This window comes from Sminthopsis crassicaudata, chromosome 5, assembly GCF_048593235.1.
Source record: "Sminthopsis crassicaudata isolate SCR6 chromosome 5, ASM4859323v1, whole genome shotgun sequence".
Classification (NCBI taxonomy): domain Eukaryota; kingdom Metazoa; phylum Chordata; class Mammalia; order Dasyuromorphia; family Dasyuridae; genus Sminthopsis; species Sminthopsis crassicaudata.
This window is the reverse complement of record NC_133621.1, coordinates 268,768,813-268,789,444: the sequence shown is the minus strand read 5'-3', so window position 1 is coordinate 268,789,444 and position 20,632 is coordinate 268,768,813. Positions and strand designations below refer to the sequence as shown.

The 20,632-nt window shown below is 36.0% G+C and overlaps 2 long non-coding RNA genes across 6 annotated transcripts in view; both read right to left on the bottom strand.

The window, feature by feature from the left end:
- LOC141544628 (uncharacterized) overlaps window positions 1-2,858 on the bottom strand; it is a 35,648-nt gene extending 32,790 nt beyond the window's left edge. For all 4 annotated transcript variants that reach the window (XR_012482715.1, XR_012482714.1, XR_012482717.1 and 1 more), the window contains exons 1-2: window positions 2,258-2,858; window positions 1,319-1,575 (exon numbers count right to left, since the gene is read on the bottom strand). This is a non-coding gene — a long non-coding RNA (uncharacterized LOC141544628). The remainder of the gene's footprint in view (window positions 1-1,318; window positions 1,576-2,257) is intronic.
- A 14,044-nt stretch (window positions 2,859-16,902) lies between these two features.
- LOC141544618 (uncharacterized) overlaps window positions 16,903-20,632 on the bottom strand; it is a 35,645-nt gene continuing 31,915 nt past the window's right edge. The window contains exons 7-8 of one of the 2 annotated variants that reach the window (XR_012482707.1): window positions 18,205-18,247; window positions 16,903-17,288 (exon numbers count right to left, since the gene is read on the bottom strand). This is a non-coding gene — a long non-coding RNA (uncharacterized LOC141544618). The remainder of the gene's footprint in view (window positions 17,289-18,204; window positions 18,248-20,632) is intronic. The other variant, XR_012482706.1, reaches the window with a different exon arrangement.

Below are 20,632 nucleotides of genomic sequence, written 5' to 3'. Positions count from 1 at the left end.
AATGACTGAATAAGTTATGGTATATGAATGTTATAGAATATTATTTTTCTATAAGAAATGATCAGCAGGATGATTTTAGAAAGACCTGGAGAGAATTACACAAACTAATGCTGAGTGAAGTGAGCAGAACTAAGAGAACATTGTACACAGCAAGATGGTGATTCAGACCAATTCTCATAAATTTGTGATGGAGAAAGACATCTATATCTAAAAAGAGGAATGGGGAGACTTCATGTGAATCACAATCTGGTATTTTCACATTCTTTGTTATTTGCTTTTTGTTTTCTTTCTTTTTCTCCCCTTGTTGATGTGATTTTTCTTGTGCCTCAAGATAAATGTAGAAATATGCATAGAAGGAAAAAAAAAGAGAGAAAGCTCAGCAAAAAATAAAATGTCTTGACCATAAACACCGGTGTTTCTCCTTTTCTTGCTTTCATGGTCTCTATGAGTGCTAGCAGGTCTGTCATTGGTATTCCACAATAAAGAGTGATATTAGAAGCAAACTAGCAGAACATAGAATAGTTTGTCATTCAGATCTGTTGAGAAGGACGAAATTTGTGACCAAAGAAGAACTGGAACTCATAACTGAACACCAAATACATAATTCTGATTATATTAAGTTTAAAAGTTTTTGTACAAACAAAACTAATGCAGACAAGATTAGAAGGGAAGCAATCAATTGGGAAAACATTTTTACGTTAAAGAATTATGATGATAAAGGGCTCATTTCTACAATATAGAGATTATTGACTCAAATTTATAAGAATTCAAGACATTCTCCAATTGATAAATGATCAAAGGATATTAATAATTTTCAGGTGAAGCAATTAAAACCATTTCTAGTCATATGAAAGGGTGCTCTAAATCACTATTGATCAGAGAAATGCAAATTAAGACAACTATGAGATATCACTACACATCTCTCAGATTGGCCAAGATGATAGGAAAAGATAATGATGAATGTTGGAGTGGATGTGGGAAAACTGGGACACACACAATGTTAGTGGAATTGTGAACCGAATTAGCCATTCTGGAGAGCAATTTGGAACTGTGATCAAAAACTTATCAAACTGTGCATGCCCTTTGATCCAACAATCTTTTTGCTGGGCTTGTACCCCAAAGAGATCTTAAAAGAGAGAAAGGGACCCACATGTGCAAAAATATTTGTGGCAGCCATTTTCAAGAAATTGGAATCTGAGTCGATGTCCCTCAGTTGGAGAATGGCTGAATAAGTTCTGGTATATGAATGTTATGGGATATTATTGTTTTATAAGAAACAATTAGCAGGATGGTTTTCGAGAGGTCTGGAGAGACTTACATGAACTGATGCTAAGTAAAATGAGCAGAACCAGGAGATCACTGTACACAGCAACATGCTGATCAGTTCTGGACATGACACTTTCCAACAATGGGAATGCTGAGGCCGGTTCCAAGGATCTTGTGATGAAGCGAGCCATCTACATCGAGAAGGGATTGTGGGAACTGAGTATGGATCATAACCTAACATTCTCTTTTTGTTGTTGCTTGCTTGCATGTGGTTTTCTTACTCATTTTCTTTATCTGATTTTTCTTGTGCTGCAAGATAATCGTATAAATATGTTTACATATATTGGATTTAACATGTAATTTAGCATATATAACATATATTGGATTGATTGCCATCTAAGAGAGGGAGTGGGGGAAAGAAGGAGAAAATTTGGAACACAAGGCAATGCAAGGGTCAATGTGGAAAATTATCAATGCATATGTTTTGAAAATAAAAAGTTTTAATTTAAGAAATAAACAAACAAACAAACAAACAGAACACTTTTCGACCTCTCCCAGCCCTATTTTATATAAGGAGAAAACCACATCCAGAGAGGCTGAAAGACTTCCCGGGTCATGCAAGCAAGAAGTGGCTTTGATTTCATGTTCTGTTCTTTTCACTATTCTCTTAGTATGGGTATACTCTACCCATACTCTAACTATAGTAGATGTCCAAATAAAGCAGTACTGTCACTACCAAAAAAAATTAATAAAAAAAAAAAATAAGCAGGAAAGACAGGTGGCTCCAATTTTCAGTACTTGTTATCTAATCCCTAGGAGGAAAAGTCTGACCTTGATCCTGTCCCAGGTGCTGAGAGGGATTTCTTTTCGGAGGGTTAATGGTGGTGGGGGGGGCAAGGACTCACATGGAAGGATGGGGAGTGTCTTTGGCTACTCTGTTGTGGGTCTTCCCTTCTCCACCCCTCTCCAAACATTTGCTCTTCCCCTTCACCTTATTCAGATCATTCACGTTGTGCTTTCTGAGCAGGGGACTGCTGCACCTTCGCCACATCCCCGAGCAATGCAACTTTGTGGATGTTCCCGAGGTCCTTGCTCCAGACCAGGTATCCTTCTGTGATACATACCTAGTATCTTGTGGTTCGTTCATACAGCACTTTTCATACTTTATCTTTATTTTTTATTGCACTTTTAGTTTGGACTCCAAGTAACAAGGCAGTTTGATGAAGAGGCGAAACTGCCCCTTCTTGCTGAGGTGGAAAATCTTCTTCATCCTGGACACAAGTTGAATGAAGCCAGGGGAGAGGGCTGGTTGAGAGAACTGGCGGGTAAGTCCCCTCTTGGGTCCCTCAGCCTGCTCGGAAGGAGAATTAAAGGGGGAATAAACAGGTAAATCACAAGTAACTGGAGGCCGGAGGTTTAGAGACTTATGAGCCCACAGCAGTTTTAACCGATTTAGCCCTAGAGAGCCGCCTGCAATCCTAGCAATGGCAGGAGGGAAACTGAACTGCGGCTGTGTTTGTCAGGTCCGTGGTTCATATGGATGCGAAAAAGGGGGAAATCACTGACAGGTGGGTGCGTCCGTTAGCTCTCAGCTCGAGGAGTCCAAAGTTCTAGGTCTTGCGTTCGAATCTTGGAACTGCTCTGTTGCTTATTTTGATGGATTCACCATTTCCTTTGCCCGTCTCGGTTTCTTCTACTGTAAAATGAAGACATTCTACTAGATAATTTCTCAAATATCTTGCAACCCCTAACAGTTCTGTGAAGTTGAAGAAGGCGCCCAGATTGAAAAGGAGTCCTGGAATAGACAAATGTAGTGTAGATTCCTTTTTTGATACTTCCTTCCTTGTTATTGACTTCATGAGTGTCTGGGAAAGATTTGTACGGGACAGAGAGCCTGTCCCATGGAGAGCAGAGCTGTTCTCAATCAGGCAGTCCTGAGTTCAAGCCCATCCTATACAGCATTTAAATTGTCTTATTCATGCTGTAATTTATGGAGGAGCAGAAGGGAGAAGAGGTTTACAGTAGTTCAGTGGAGAAAAGATATGTCACTTTTAGTGGAAAGGTTTAAACGTACCCTAAGATTGTAGAATATATAGAGGATATCCTATGTATATAGAGTGCTCTATATACATTAAGAGTAGTGACTGAGTCAAAACTTCAAGAAAGATGAGCCCAGAAGACTTTGCAAATTTCAGAAAGTCATGAGGCTTTGGAAAGGCACTAAAACTATGGCTGTAGTTCTTTACCGTAGTGGTCAATTGTGGTGGTGGTAGTAGCAGTCTAAACAAGATGAAGAGTTGGCATTTGAGAAAGAGGAGCCATTGGAAATATCTGCCTTGTAAACACACACACACACACACACACACACACACACACACACACACACACACAGTGTTTGAATGAAACTTGGTCATGAAAAATGTAAAATCATGAATTTGAACACTGTCAAACTGAATCATTGTTTTAGCCTCTTGGAAGATAATTACAAATTACAACTTGGCTACAAGTTGCATTTACAAGTCCTATTTAAGTTTTTTTTTTTTTTTTTTTTTTTAATGCACACTCTAATTCTTTTTATGCTAATCATTGTTTTATTTGGGGGAAGAACGTAAACTGTCCTTTCATCTAAGATATGTGATAGTATTTTGAATTTCTCTCCTTTGGGAAAAACCTAGATTCCCCAAAACAACACTAGCATAAATAGGCATTTTTCCTTGGAAGAAGGGTGGGAGTGAGTAGAAAGGAAGGGAAGGAGGTAATGGAAGTTCTAATTTCATTGCAATTTCATTGATTTCTTCTGCTATTTGAATGTCAGACTTCTCCCAAATGTGAACCTTGGGAAAAGGGTGAAGGTAGAGGAAGGGAAAAAGGTAGTGAAGGTTAAGATTCTTTTTGGCTTGTGCCAAGGGGTTAACCATTGCCCCTGTTGTGGGGACTGGTGTAATTTTGGATCCCTTTACTTTGGAGGGCAACTAGGGGGCTCAGTGCATTTAGAATAAGACATCGAGTGAGAAAGACTTTAATTCAAGCCCAGGCTCAGATGTTTCCTATGTATATGATCCTGGACAAGATGTTTACCTTCTAAATGCTTCACTTTTCTCAGCTATGAGATGGAGAGAATAATAGCACCCACATTCCAGAACTGTTATGAGGATCAAGTGAGATAACATTCACAAAGGGCTTAGCACAGGTCTTGCATGTAGTAAGCACTATATAAATGTTACCCATGATGATGATAATTATTAGAGAGATTCTCTACAGAGGACTCCTGTAAAGTGAGTGGGTGTCTTCCCATATAAAATCTAACATAAGCACAACTAGCTAGATTTCATCAAGGTCCACAAAATTTCCTTTGATTTTCTTGTATATTTCTTTCCTCTAGCTCTGACTTTGAGGATATTGTATGGTGCTAGAGATAATGGAGGTTGCCCTTCATTTTCAAAGAGGACTAAAATGACATTACTATGTTAGTATCAAGTCATAATATCTGATTGTGACTGATCAGATCAATAAGACCTTGGAATCCTGTGCCACAGGTCAGACACAAATTGTCCTAATGCATATTTGAGATGGTTTCTCTAACTTTGTTTATGTCTTGCTTCCTCTAAGTGAATTCAATTCTGCTTTGCTTATAGAGCACAGCACACACTCTGATGATGGCGTGCTGTACTTGCTGTTCTATGCCAGTGTCTTCCATATAGCCATATAGAAAACTTGAAAGTTCTTAAGAGAAACATTAAGAGTGTCTCTCTATTGCTTTTTTTGGACCATCTTGTGAGTACTTGCTCTGCGTGAGTTCCCCATAAAAGAATCTTTTTGGCAAATATATGTAAGGCATTCAGAACAGTGTGTTCAATGCAATAGATTTATATGCTCTACATTAAAGTTTGAATGCTTGGCAGTTTAGTTCAAGAAAGGACCTCAGTGTCTTGTATTTTATCCCACCAGGTAAGAGTTTCAGAATCTTCCTAAGACAATGCAAATGGCAGTGATTCAGTTTCCTGAATTCTTGGAATGCTGGCCAAGTTACACAGACATAACAACAATGAGGCCACTGCAATACCTCTGTAGTCCTTCAGTTTGTCAGTCGGTCAAATAGTTCTCAAATCCCAAGCTTTCCCACAGAGCCTCTCAAGCATTGAGCTAGCTCTCATAAAGACTATGTCAACCTCATAATCAATATGTACATCCCTGGAGAATGTAGTGCCAAGATAAGTGAATTTATCCACACTATTAAAAACTTCTCTTTTTATTGTCAGTGTTTCCACATATAGATGGTCTGGTGCTGCCTAATGAAGAAACTGTGATTTCTTGCTATTAATTGTTAGGCCAAAATTTAGTAGAAGGAACAGAGAATTGATCCATACTTTGTTGCATCTTGGCTTCAAACTCTACATTGAGTGCACAATCATCTGCAAATAAAATGAAAGCAAATGCTTGTGCCAGTGTGATTGTAATTATAGCAGCAGTTGTGAGCTAGTGCCAAAGGAATAGTTTTTATGGGAAGAGGAGGAGAGATGGAAACTCTATGGGACAGCAACCTTTACTCAAATTAAAATCAGAGACTCTCAAAGCAAAAGCCAAAAAAGGATTTATTGCTATCTCACAAGAAAAGGCAAGGGCCAACAGATGAGGTATCAGTAGAAGAATTCAAAGCACAAACATCAAACAAAGGATTATATAGACTCTAATGCAAAAGTTCCCACTCCCTTCTAACCTTTTCTCCCATTGACTAAGGGCAGTCCAGACTTATACCCTAATGCAAAAATCTACACAGAGATTAAAAATCTATCCCAGGAACAAAGAATACTAGCAGATGACATACTCTTCCTGTTTATGAAAACGTTAGGATATGGGTAGACTGGAGGGGAATGTAAGTTTATCTAAGTAAATCAAACAGCTGCAGCTTTTTGCTATAGTTCAACTTGTTATTGCATACTGAAGACAGAAGTAGGGCATACATTGAAGCCACATTCTTATGCGAGGTCTTCACTCATTTTATCACACTCAATCCCTTTTTTTTTTTTTTTAATTTTATATAGTATTCGCAGTATACATGCATGAGTAATTTTTTATAACATTATCCCTTGTATTCATTTTTCCAGATTTTCCCCTCTACTCCCTCCCCTAGATGACAGGCAATCTCATATATTTTACATATGTTACAGTATAACCTAGATATAATATATGTGTGTAAATCCAATTTTCTTCTTGCACATTAAGTATTGGATTCTGAGGTATAAGTAACCTGGGTAGATAGACAGTAGTGCTAATATTTACATTCAATTCCCAGTGTTCCTTCTCTGCGTGTAGTTCTTTCTGTCCATCATTGATCAGCTGGAAGTGAGTTGGATCTTCTTTATGTTGAAGATATCCACTTCCATCAGAATACATCTTCATACAGTATGGTTGTTGAAGTGTATAGTAATCTTCTGGTTCTGCTCATTTCACTCAGAATCAGTTCATGCTAGTCTCTCCAAGCCTTTCTGAATTCATCCTGCTGGTCATTTCTTACAGAACAATAATATTCCATAGCCTTCCTATACCATAATTTACCCAACCATTCTCCAATTAATGGACATCCATTCATCTTCCAGTTTCTAGCCACTATGAAAAGAGCTGCTACAAACATTTTGGCACATACAGGTCCCTTTCCCCTCTTTATTATTTCTTTGGGATATAAGCCCAGTAGGAGCACTGCTGGATTAAAGGGTATGCACATTTTGATAACTTTTGGGGCATAGTTCCAGATTGCTCTCCAAAATGGTCGGATCTTTCACAACTCCACCAACAATGTATTAGTGTCCCAGTTTTCCCACATCACCTCCAACATTCATCATTATTTGTTGCTGTCATCTTAGCCAATCTGAGAGGTGTGCAGTGATATCTCAGAGTTGTCTTAATTTGCATTTCTCTGATCAGTAGTGATTTGGAACACTCTTTCATATGACTGGATATACTTTCAATTTCATTATCTGAGAATTGTCTGTTCATATCCTTTGACCATGTATCAATTGGAGAATGGTTTGATTCCTTATACATTAGGATCAATTCTCTATATATTTTGGAAATGAGACCTTTATCAGAACCTTTAACTATAAAAATATTTTCCCTATTTGTTACTTCCCTTCTAATCTTATTTGAATTAGTATTGTTTGTACAAAAAAATTTTTACTTTGATGTAATCAAAATCTTCTATTTTGTGATCAAGAATGATCTCTAGTTCTTCTCTAGTCATAAATTCCTTCCTTCTCCACAGGTCTGAGAGGTAGACTATCCTCTGTTCCTCTAATCTATTTATGATCTCATTCTTTATGCCTAAATCATGGACCCATTTTGATCTTATCTTGGAATATGGTGTTAATTGTGGATCCATATCTATTTACTGGTATACTAATTTCTGGTTTTCCCAACATGCATTTTTATCCCTAATGTTGGTATCTTTGGGTTTATCAAACACTAGATTGCTATAGTTGTACCCTTTTTGGTACTTTGTACCTAATCTGTTCCACTGATCAAGCGGTCTATTTCTTAGCCAATGCCAAATGGTTTTTGTGACTGCTGGTATATAATATAGTTTTACAACAGGTATACCTAGACTACCTTCATCTGACTTTTTTTTTCATTAATTCCCTTGAAATTCTCGACCATTTATTTTTCCATATGTACTTTGTTATTTTTTTCTAGGTCATTAAAATAGTGTCTTGGGAATCTGATTGGTATAGCACTAAATAAATACATTTGTTTGGGGAATATTGTTATCATTATTATATTTGTTCGGCCTATCCATGAGCACTGGATGTCTTTCCAATCATTTAAATCTGACTTTATTTTTGTGCTAAGTGTTTTGTAATTTTGCTCATATAATTCCTGACTGTTCTTTGGTAAATGGATTCCCAAATATTTTATACCTTCGACTATTGTTTTGAATGAAATTTCTCATTGTATCTCTTGCTGCTGCATTTCGTTGGTGATGTACAAAAATGCTGAGGATTTATGTGGATTTATTTGGTATCCAGCAACTTTGCTAAAGTTCTGAATTATTTCTTACAACTTTTTCTTAGAATCTCTAGCATCTGCAAAGAGTGACAGTTTGATTTCTTCATTACCTACTCTTGTTCATTTATTCTCTTTCTCCACTCTTATTGCCGAGACTAGCATTTCTAATACAATAATGAATAGTAATGATGATAGTGGGTAACCTTGTTTTCACTCCTGATCTTACTGGGAAAGATTCCAGTTTATCTCCCATTACATATTATGCTTACTGACAGTCTTAAATATATGCTCCTGACTATTTTAAGGAATAGTCCATTTATTCCTATACTCTCAAGAGTTTTTAGTAGGAATGGATGTTGTATTTTACCAAATGCTTTTTCTGCATCTATTGAGATGTTCATATGGTTTTTAATAAATTGATGATTAATATGGTCAATTATTACTAATAGTTTTCCTAATATTAAACCAGCCCTGAATTCCTGGTATAAATAACAGCAGCTGATGTGAAAAGCCCCTGCACTCAAACTGGAAGTGTCTGCCCAGAAACCACAGTCCCTACTTCAAAGGTTCCACTTCTCTACGAATTCCGAGGCTGCTTGCCTGGCCCTATGTGGATTAGATGTTTCCTCGGGCTGTGTCCCCGCTGTTCAGGCTCTTAAGTACCCCATGGTGAAGCCCCGGACAGCAGAAGGGGGCTTCACAGCCGTGCTGAGATCTGTTAGATCACTTCTGGATTGGGGTGGTTCTAGATCTAGCTTTATATTTTAAAGTGGCTTGATTTCTCTTGTGAACTGCTGTTTTATAAGCAGAGAAGAGCTACCAACCTGTGCCAGATTCCTCTATCTCAGTGGCTTCTCTGATCCCAGTGTTCTCCCCAGCCCGATCGGCACAGTACGCTAACACCTAACCCTCTGTGCTGGCCTTTTTTCTTCCTCCCCTTGGAACTGACCTTTTCTGTAGAGACTCCAGATTCTCTTCAGCTGGTATGTTGTGCTTCTAATCCTTGTGGTTTCTATCAGTGCAGCATTATTTTTGAGGCTGATTTAACTATTTGGTAATGAGGGAAGAAGGGAGCTTACAGATTTGTGTCTATCTTCCCCTGCCATCTTGGCTCCACCCCTGGCTGTAGCTTCTTCTGTTCATTATTGAACAAATGGAATTTATTTGATTCATCTCATTCTTGAAGAGAGCCATGTTCATCCGAATTGATCATCTTATACTATTGTTGTTGAAGTATATAATGATCTTCTGGTTTTGCTCTTTTCACTCAGCATCAGTTCATCTAAGTTTCTCCAGGGCTTTCTAAAATCATCATGTTGGTCATTTCTTATAGAACAAAATTTTTTTGTAAATTCATATACCACAATTTATTGAGCCATTCTTCAATTGATGGGCATCCACTCAGTTTCCAGTTTCTAGCCATTACAAAGATGGCTGCCACAAACATTTTTGCACATAAAGGTCCCTTTCCCTTCTTTACCATTTCCTTGGTATATAAGCCCAATAGTAACATGCTGGATCAAAGGATATGCAGAGTTTGATAACTTTTTGAGCATAGTTCCAAATCACTCTCCAGAATGGCTGGATGTATTCAGAATTACAGCAACAAAGTATCATTGTCCCAGTTTTCCCACATCCCCTCCAACATTCACCATTATCTGTTTCTGTCATCCTAGCCAATCTGAGAGGTGTTCTACCAAACATTTAAAGGACAATTAGTTTCAATTCTGTGCAAAATATTTGAAAAAATACGGAAAGAAGGAACCCTACCAAGTTTCTTTTACACCAGATATAGTGCTGATATGTAAATAAGGTAGGGTCAAAACAGAGAAAGAAAATTTTACATCCATTTCCCTAATGAATATTGATGCAAACTTCTTAAATAAAACATTAGCAAAGAGATTATAGAAAATTATCACCAGGATAATACACTACGACCAAGTAGGATTTATACTAAGAATGCAAGGCTGGTTCAATATTAGGGAAATATTAGTATAATTTACTATATCAATAACTAAGCTAACAGAAATCATATAATTCTCTTATATAACAGATGCAGAAAAAGTATTTGACAATATCCAGCACCCATTCCTTTTAAAAACACTAGACCACAAAGGAATACATGGAGGTTTCCTTAGCATGATCAGTAGCATCTGTCTAAAACCAACACAAACATCATATGTAATGGGGATAAACTGGAAGTATTCCCAATAAGATTGAGGTGAAGCAAGGTTGTACACACTATTACCATTGCCATTCAATATTGTATTAGAATTGGTAGCTTTAGCAATAAGAGAAGAAAAAGAAATTAAAGGAATTAGACTAAGTAATGAGAAAATAAAATTATCCCTTTTAGCAAACGATGATTCTATCCTTAAAAGAATCCTAGAGAATTCATTTTCAAAGTACTAGAAACAATTAACTTCAGCAATGTTTCAGGATATATGATAAATCTATATACATCATCCACATTTCCACATGTTACCAACAAAGTCCATCAGCAAGCGATACAAAGAGAAATTGCATTTAAAATAACTTAGATAATATAAAATATTTGGGACTCTTCCTGCCAAGGCAAAGCCAGGAACTCTATGAGCACAACTCTATGAACAGTTTCCACACAAATAAATTTAGATCTTAAAAACTGGAAGAACATCAAGTGTTCATGGATAGCCCAAACTAATATAATAAAAATGACAATATTACCTAAATTAATCTATTTATTCAGTGCCATATCAATCATACTGCCAAGAAACTACTTTACAGAGCTAGAAACAACAATAACAAAATTCATCTGAAACAACCAAAGATAAAGCATTTCAAGGAAACTAATGAAAAAAAAAATGCAGATGAATGTGATCCAAAACTATATTATAAACCAGAAGTCATCAAAATCATTTGGTACTGGCTAAGAAATAGACTAATTGATCAGTGGAATAAGTTAAGCTAACAAGACACAATAGTCAATAAATATCTAGTGTTTGATAAACCCAAAGACTCTAGCTTCTGGGGTAAGAACTCACTATTTGACAAAAATTGCTGGGAAAATTGGAAAATAGTATGGCATAAACTAAACAATGACCAATACCTAGCACCCTACATATCACAACAAGATCAAAATGAGTTCATGATTTGGACAAAAAGAGTGATACTCTAATGAATTTAGGAGAACAAGGAATAGTCTACCTTGCAGATCTGTGGAGAAAAGGAATTTGTGGCCAAAGAAGAACTAGAGGAGATTATGAAATGCAAAATGGATAATTTTCATTACATTAAATAAAAAGTTTTTGTACAAACAAAATCAATGCCGACATGATTAGAAGGGAAGCAGAAAACTGGAGATAAATTTTACATCTAAGTCTTCTTATAATGAACTCCTTTCTTAGAGAATTGACTCAAATTTATAAGAATGCAAGGCATTCTCCAACTGATAAATGGTCAAAAGATATGAACAAATAATTTTTAGATAAAGAAATTAAAACTACTTCTAGTCATATGAAAAGCTGCTCTAAATCACTATTGATCAAAGGAATACAAATTAAGACAACTCTGAGATACCACTACATGTCTCTCAGATTGGCAGAAAAAGATAACAGGAAAAGATGAGAAAAGTTGGAAAAGTGATAGGAAAAGTGGGATACTAATATTGTTTATGGAGTTATGATCTGATCCAACCATTCTGGAGAGCAACTTGGAACTATGCCCAAAGGTCTATCTAATTGTACATACCCTTTGATCCACAGTGTCTTTACTTCATCTGTATCCCAAGGACATCTTGAAAAAAAGAAAAGAACCCACATGTGCAAAAATGTGTGTAGCAAGGAACTGGAAATTGAGTACAGGACCATCCGTTGTGGAATGGTTGAATAAGCTTGGTATATGAATGTAATGGAATATTATTGTTATGTAAGAAAAGATCAGCAGGATGATTTCAGAGAGGCCTGGACAGATTACATGAAATGATGCTAAGTGAAGTAAGAGAGAACACTATATACAGTAACAACAGGATTATACAATGATCAATTTTGATGTACATGGCTTTTTTTCAATAATAAGGTGATTCAGGCCAGTTCCAATGGACTTAAGATGAAGAGAGCCTTCTGCATCATTGTCTAAGCTAACTTTTAGCAGGATATAGTTTCCTTCCTTATCTCTTTTAATTAGATCAATTTCTGCTTTTGCTTGATTTGAGATAAGGATGGCTTCCCCTAATTTTTTTGGCTTCACCTGAATCATAATATATTCTACTTCAACTGTTTACCTTTACTCTGTATGTATTTGCCTGCTTTAAGTGTGTTTCTTGTAAAAAAAACATATTGTAAAGTTCTTTTGATCCAGTCTGCTATCCGCCTCCATTTAATGGGAGAGTTCATCCCATTCACATTTATAGTTAAAATTACTAATTCTGTATTTCCTGCAATCAGATCCCCTAATTATGCTTTTTTCCCCCTTCTCCCCCCTGAACCCCTTCCTCAGTATTGAATTTATGGACCCCACATTTTAGTATCCCTCCCCCTCCTTTTAAATCACTTCCCCTTTCTTGTATCCTTCCCTTATTCCCCTTTTCCTTTTCCCTATTCCTCTCCCCCCTTATGAGGTGAGAGAGAATTCTCTGAAAAAAAAAATTTGTCAATTATTTACTCTTTGAACCTACTCTGATGAGAGTAAGATTCACACAATGTTTCTTCCCCACTCTAAATTCCCTTAGATGTAGAAGATTTTTTTTTTAATGTCTCTTCCTGGGATGTAGTTTCCCTCTTTTTATCTCTCCTTTCCCTGTTTCTGATACTATCTCCTTCCCTTTACTACTTCCCTTTTTATTGTTATATCAGTAAAATCAAATTATCCATGTAGACTTTCTGTATATCCACAACAGAGATACAGTTCTCAATAGTTCTTTTTACCTTTTTCTGCTTCTCTTGAGTCTTGTGGATGTAGATCAAACTTTTCTGTTTAAGTCTTTTTTTTTTTTCTTAGAAAGAAAAGGAATTCCTTTATTTCATTAAATGACCATCTTCTTCCATGAAAGAAAATGCTAAATTTAGCTGGGTAGTTTATTCTTGGTTGCAATTCTTGTTCTTTTGCCTTTCGGAATATCTGGTTCCAGGCCCTTTGATCCTTTAATGTAGAGGCAGCCAGACCTTGAGTGATCCTTATTGTGTCACCTTGATATTTGAATTGTTTTTTCCTACCTGTTTGCAATATATTTTCCTTAGTTTGGTAGTTCTTCAATTTAGCCACTATCTTCTGTGGAGTTCTTTTTTAGGGTCTTTTTCAGAAGGTGTTCAATGAATTCTTTCAATGACTATTTTCCCTTCTGTTTCTATTATCATTGGACAGTTCTCTTTGATGATTTCTTAGAATCTAAGCTTTTTTTCAATCATAATTTTCGGGAAGTCTAATGATCCTGAGATGATCTCTCCTAGATCTATTTTCCAGTTCTATAGATTTTCCCAGTAAATATTTGACGTTATTCTCCAGCTTTTCATTTTTGCTTTTGTTTTTGTTTTGTTTGACTGATTCTTGGTTTCTCAATGAATCATTCATTTGTATTCAGTCCTGATTTTTAATGAGTTATTTTCTTCATTCACATTTTTTAGTTCTTTTTTTATATGTCCAATTGAGTTTTTAAATGAATTATTTTGGTCTGTTAATTTTTTTTTTTTTCCATTTCACTATTTTTGTTTAAATTGAGTTATTTTATTTTTCCAAATCACAAATCCTACTTTCTTGGGAATTTTTTTCATGTTTTCCAATTCAGAAATCCTACTTTCCTGTGATATTTTAACCTTTTCCAATTCACAAATTTTGTCTCCCTGAACGTCCTGTGAATTCTTTATTTTTTCCAAATCAAATTTCAGGACAATTTTATCCTCTATCATAGTTTCTCTTTCCTTTCCCAATTTTTTTAATAGTCTCTTCTAGGAGAGAGTTATGTGATGGGGGGCAGGTATCATTACCCTTTAAGGTGTTATCTGGAAATTCTCTGCTGTTAGCCGCCTCAGGGTTGGATACCCGCTCTTTCTCTGTATAGAAGGTGTCAATAGTTCTCTTCAGCTTCTCACTAATTGTTAACACTCTGTGGGAAGTCTGCCTTTGGGTAAGAAATGTATCACCTTCCTCCCAGCAAAGATGGATGCAGCAATCCTGTGACTGGCCTAAGAGAGTGCTCTGGGAGAGAGTTCCCCTCGTCCCTCCCCAGAAATGCCTCAAAGGTGGTTAGCATAGCTGCGCTGTGAGGAGTGCCTAGTGAAGGACCCCTGCTGTGTGGCCTAGCAACTGTCTTGAGGTTTAAGGCTGAACAGTGAAAGCATCACAAACCCCGGCCAAGGCGTCCTATGAGGCCGTGGATATTAGCAGCTGACTTGAAAAGCCCCTGTGCTGAAACCGGAAGTGTCTGACGGGAAACCATGGTCCCTGCTGCAGAGATTCCATTTCTTTGGGAGTTCTGCTGTTGTTGGAGTTTCAATACTGCTAGAATTCCACTGCCTCAGACTGGGCCTTGTACTATGTGGATTAGAGCTGCCCCAAGCTGTGTCCCACGCTGTTCAGGTTCTTAACTGCCCCAAGGAGAAGCCCTGGACAGCAGAAGGCGGCTATGCTGAGATTGGTATTAGATCACTTCCGGATTGAGGTGTTTCTACGATCTGGCTTTATATTTTAAAATGGCTTTGATTTCTCTTCTGATCTGCTGTTTTATAAGCAGAGTAGAGCTCTCAGTTTATGCTAGATTCCTCTATTTCACATCTTCTCTGATCCTAGAGTTTTCCCCAACCTGTTTGGCACAGTGTGCTAGCACCTAACCCTTCCTGTGCTGATCTTTCTTTCCTCCCCTCAGAACCGACCTTTTCTATTGAAATTTCAGATTTTCTTCAGGTGGTAAGTTGTACTTCTAATCCTTTTGGTTTTTATCAGTCCACGAGGCTGATTTAACTAGTTGGTATTGAGGGAAGAAGGGAGCTTACACATTTGCATGTATCTTCTCTGCCTTCTTAGCTCTGCCCCCAATCCTATACTTTCAAGCCCAGAATTAATACTGAAATTAGACTTCAAATTTCTTTGTCCCTTCATTCATCCTTAACTTACTGGCTATTCCTTCTGGGAAGTTTTTTAGTTGCAGATATTGGACACCAACTCCCTTGAATATGATAACTAGGAAGGCAATTTCTTAACCTCTGGAAACCTGTCCACATGGACATCTTTCCTATATCTAACACTCTGATCTTTAGGGATTTGTTTTGAAAAATTCTCCAATATTTCCACTTCTTAACTAGGCTCCCAAGACTAGTCAACTAGAGTTGATTTTTTTTTCCTATAAGGAAACATTCAACAATTTTTATGCCTACTCCCCTTTAAAACTTCTTGAAAATTTAACTCTAGTTGTTGGTAACAAACAGTCCAAAGTAAATAAAAATGAGAATAACTTTCTGCTTTCCTTCTCTTTGGAAGAGTTTTCTTCTTTCAAAAGAGGGTGTGATTGTTCCCAGGATGGTCATATGTCTGAACAGCAGGTGGTGAGGAATCTCTCTCCCTAAGCCTGGTGGTTCTATAACAAATTATACCTTTTTGAAGGTGTTGGAACAGAACAATGGAGTGGAGAATCTCACTTCTCATCCATACCCATCAAGGGATTCATCCTAGGATGAACCTTAACATAATATGAGCAGGTGAAAGTTCCTTCTCAAGCATTTTAAGAAATTTCTCTACTGATGAGAAGAATGATGACTTCTTGTTGAATGAATTTAAAGGCAAAAAAAAAATAGATTTTAACCCTACCAACAGGAAGTTGTAAAATTACATAGGTGGCTAGCTGGCTGAAATTAAGGAATTAGCAATTCTACAGCTGTATCTCTTCCCAGACTTCAGAAAACAAAAATAAGACAAGTAGAGAAAAATAACCCATAGTATACCCTTAAAATTTTAAAAGGAGGGCCATATAATACATATAAATATAGATTTTGATTGGTACAAAACTTAAAAATTGAGATAAATTAGGGCCCTTCTGAAAAGAAAAAGAATTTAGTGTTAATGAAGGCAAACTTTAATTCTGAAGAGGCTTACCTAAACTCAAGAAAATTTGTGTGCAGATAGGGAGGCACTTATATTTATGGGCGATCCCTCCATGAAATTGCCACTTTGTGAGCACTTTCTTTTTGGGTCTTGGCAGGGACTGGTCAAAAGAGCATCAGTATTCCACCAAGAAGCTATCATTTTGGAAATTAAAATTATCCCGCCTAAATGAGAAGAGCCTGAGGCTGAACTCAAAGCCTATGTCACTGTTTTAAAGGGTCCACAGTTCTCTGAAATGAAGTGAACCTCAGCTCTTCCTCACAATCTGGGATACTTCCTCATTCTAGGTCCCAATTTTTATAGGGTTAAATGTCTGGACATTCAAGAACAGCTATAAGAGATTAATTATTAATTATTATTATTAATTAAGCAAACTCATGTCAGCAGGGTGGCAAGGTGAGTGAGGTAAGGAATATCCCACAGATGGACGGGATTCTCCTTAGTTTGGTTATGAGAAAATGGTATAAATCATCTTGAATTGAGTGATCTAAGTAATCTTAAGATGGTCACCTGGTCCTATGGGACCAGTGATTGATTCAGAAGTACAAGAATATTTGGAGGGACTTTGCATATAGTTATTATGACTGCCACAATGGACTTGGTCTCCATGAGAAGGGGAATACAAGGATGGAGTTAACTTTCTATATGATTAAGCAACTGAACTTAGGATTCTGTAGATCCTAGCTCTCAGGTCTTACATACAGAACTTTGATAGTATTCCATCAAATTGATAAATACTGATTAGAATGAAGTAAGGATTCAAATGAATTATTTCTCAAATTTCAACTCACAAATGTATATTATTTCTTCCTTTATTTAAAACATGTAAATTTTCTTGACACATCCTAAGTATTCCTGAGTTGGGCTGGAAACTGGATCCCAATTCAAATTTGGCTTTCTAGGGCATCCCATTGGAGAAGGCCAGTAAGATGTAGATGGAAGCTCAGCTATAGCTAGGGGAAAAAAGAAAGAAGAAAAAATAATTGATACATTTAAGTATATGCTTCTGTGTGTGTGTGTGTGTGTGTGTGTGTGAGTGTGTGTGTGTGTGGGTGCGTGTGTGTGTGTTTTTCTCCTGGCACTAAGGATTCATTATATCAAGGAATCAGGAAATGTCACTGGTAAAACTGAGTCTTAAAGAGTTTTCTGAACATTTTGAAGATAAGTGACTTGCCTATGTTTTCATGTTCTAATATTTCATAGGAAGGACTTCAATTCAAGTTTTCCTAGAAATCATCTAGTTGTTTTGAAATTCAAATCAGATAAAATATGAAATGCATATGTATATTTCAGATCTATGTTGATTTTGGAGCAACTCATCAAATTGTTTACATAATAGTATTCTTTTATCTTTGTAGTAAAAGTCAATATATGAGTTGCAATTATAGTTATATTCATGGTAGTCTATTTACTTAAGCTCCTGCTGAGTTGTATTTCTTATTTAATTATGTATATTGTTGCCTCTGGACTCACAATGAAACCAACCATGCCAATTATTTTATTTGACTATTTGAAGAAATGTAAATCATTCTTTGATTTAGCTATGACTTCTTTTTTTGTTGTTGTTATATCTATAACAGGAGTTGTATTCACCTGATAGCGTGAGAGTTGGACCTTTGTTCTGAATTTGGAGCTATGCCCCTAAAGAGTGTGTAAAAATGCTCACTGATATTGTCATTAATCTTGGATTATCGCTCACATCTGGAAAGTAAGGAATGCTTTCATAAAAGAATCAATGGTCACTTTACATTGGTGAAGAGGAGGGAGGTGGCACTGGACAAGCATCATAATGGAATTTTTTAAAGTATATTTACAAATCAGGCATAGCATAAAATTATGATAGTTTATTTATGAATCATTTGGACATACCATCATCAATTGTAGTTACAGGGTTTTCCAACTCCTGCTGCATCTGAAATAACATTAAAATTATATTTCAGAAAAATGAAGAAAATGAGGAATAAGATAATACAAAGGACTCAAGAAATCTTTTTTAAAAATTGCAGACATCCAAAGAAATTCTCCATCAGCTTTTGCAAAGTGATATAAAGTAGAGTATATTATGTGTCTAAAGTATTAGCAATGTTCTCAGCAATACAATGATTCAAGATTATTGTGAAGGACTTATGTTGAAAAATACTATCCACATCTGGATAGAGAAGGAACTGATTGTGTCAGAATACAGATTGAAGCAAATATATTTTTTACTTAATGTTTCTTCAGATAGGTGGGAGAAAATCTGTTTTTTTTTGGTAGCAACATGACTTAGATGGAAGTGTTTTTGCATATCTTTACATGTAGCTTTTCAGTGGGAGGATAAAGTGTAGTTATGGTGGGGAGAGAGGAAGGAAGAGAATCTGGAACTCCAAGTTCTAAAAATAAATATAAAAATGATTGTCATGTAATTGGTTAAAGGAAAATATTAAATTTAAAATGGGAAAAATAAAATAAGAATTCCATTTAGAAAAACCCTAAAATTGTGGATGAAAATATTTCACCCAGCAAAGTTAAGTACACTATTGAATAAAAACAAAAGGACATTCAATAAAATGTCACATTTTCAGGATTTTCTCTCAAACAAACCTGGATTTAATAGAGAATTTTACATATAAGGGCCAATATAAAAAAAAGAATTTCTCTCTTTCTCTTACACATGCGTGCATGTCAGTATGTTATCCCTTCTTGGCATAGACACACCAAGAAGGGTATAGTAATGCAACAAAAATCTTTAAAGAATTAAGAGGGGAAGGAAGAGGATAAGGTGGGGTACAGAAATGTATTTAACTGAATAGCATTGGGATAAGAGGTGTAGATTAATATGTATAGGATTAAGAGGAAGGTATAAGGCTAGAGGAGAAGATAAAAATGATATCCATGGTGTTTGGGCAGGGGGCAGGGGCAGCTTGGAGATAAAGTAATAACAAGGCCAGTCAACAGATAGAAGTCAAGTAGAACAGTTAGAAAGGATGGTGAAAAGAAGATACAAACACCAATATAATACCAATGATCAGGAGCAAAATTTATTTTTAAAAATATATAAAAAGTAATCATTGAACTCTGACAAAATCAAAGTTGAAAAAAGATTATAGTAAGAATGAAATCTACATTATGTCAACCATATTAATATTTTAGAAAAATATATGTGTAGGTACATATAAGTATATGTGAGTATATATTATATATATTTGGCTTAACTGAAGCTTTCTTTGGAAAGGTCGAGAAAAGAAGGAAAGGTACATAAAAATAAAAAAATACACAGTAGAGAGCAAAAGAAAACCTAGAAGGAAGCAAAACTAGAAGAAAACTGGACATTTATGAATATAATGCCTTTTATATTATATACATGTAGGGGAGTGAAACTGTGTTTCCTTTAACATTATCACTGTGAAACTGTTCCCTTTGATCTATACAAAAAGAGAGTTGGGAGTCTCAGGCATTCCTGGGAACACAAGTTAAGCATCATTATTCTATCAGAAATCTTGGTCAAAAAGCACTCCATTAATCTTTTGGGGATGCCAGAACCTTTCTGGAAATTCCAATGGGAGATCTGGGTCAGATACTGATAAGCATTTAGACCTGGGGACTTTGGCTTCTTTTTTCAACCTGAAACTTGAGCATCAAGATTCCTATTTAAAGGGCAAATTCTGAACTCATTCATTGCAGAATATCCAAAGGATTCTGCCTGCTGAGAAGGCATTCTCATCTCAGTGCCAGCCTCAATTTCCCTATTAGGACTTTGCCACTAAAGAAGTCAGTGTCTTAGAAAACTAGCTTCCAATCCAACAATAAACTTCCATGTTTGCCAATTAATAGTTCAGGTTCTTGAATTCTATCACAAAGAACTTGCACCTCTGAACAAAAGGGGATTTCCACAACTCTCTGACTGCTACTAACCTCATCATATGTTTCCTTGAATTAAAATTTGTTGCTAAATATTTTGAATGCTTCCCAGTGTTCTATCCAGCACATGACAAGGTTGTTGTTTTTTTTTTATCTGTTTTTTTTTTTCTTATTTTATGTTTAAGTTTTAAGTCAATAAATACATACAAAAGAAAGGAAATGATTTTAACATGCTAAATTATTGAACCCCATTTAATAAGAAAAAATATATTAAATTGGTTTTCTCAAATCCCATCTTCCTAATCCTTTAAAATATAGTGTAAACTACAGGATTTTTCTTCCCATCAGGTTTGTATCATTGGAGTAAACAATGATTACAAAAAAAAAAAAAAAAAAAAAAAAGAATAAAAAAAAGCATTAATATGGAGGATATTTTTTTAATAGTTTTAGACCAATG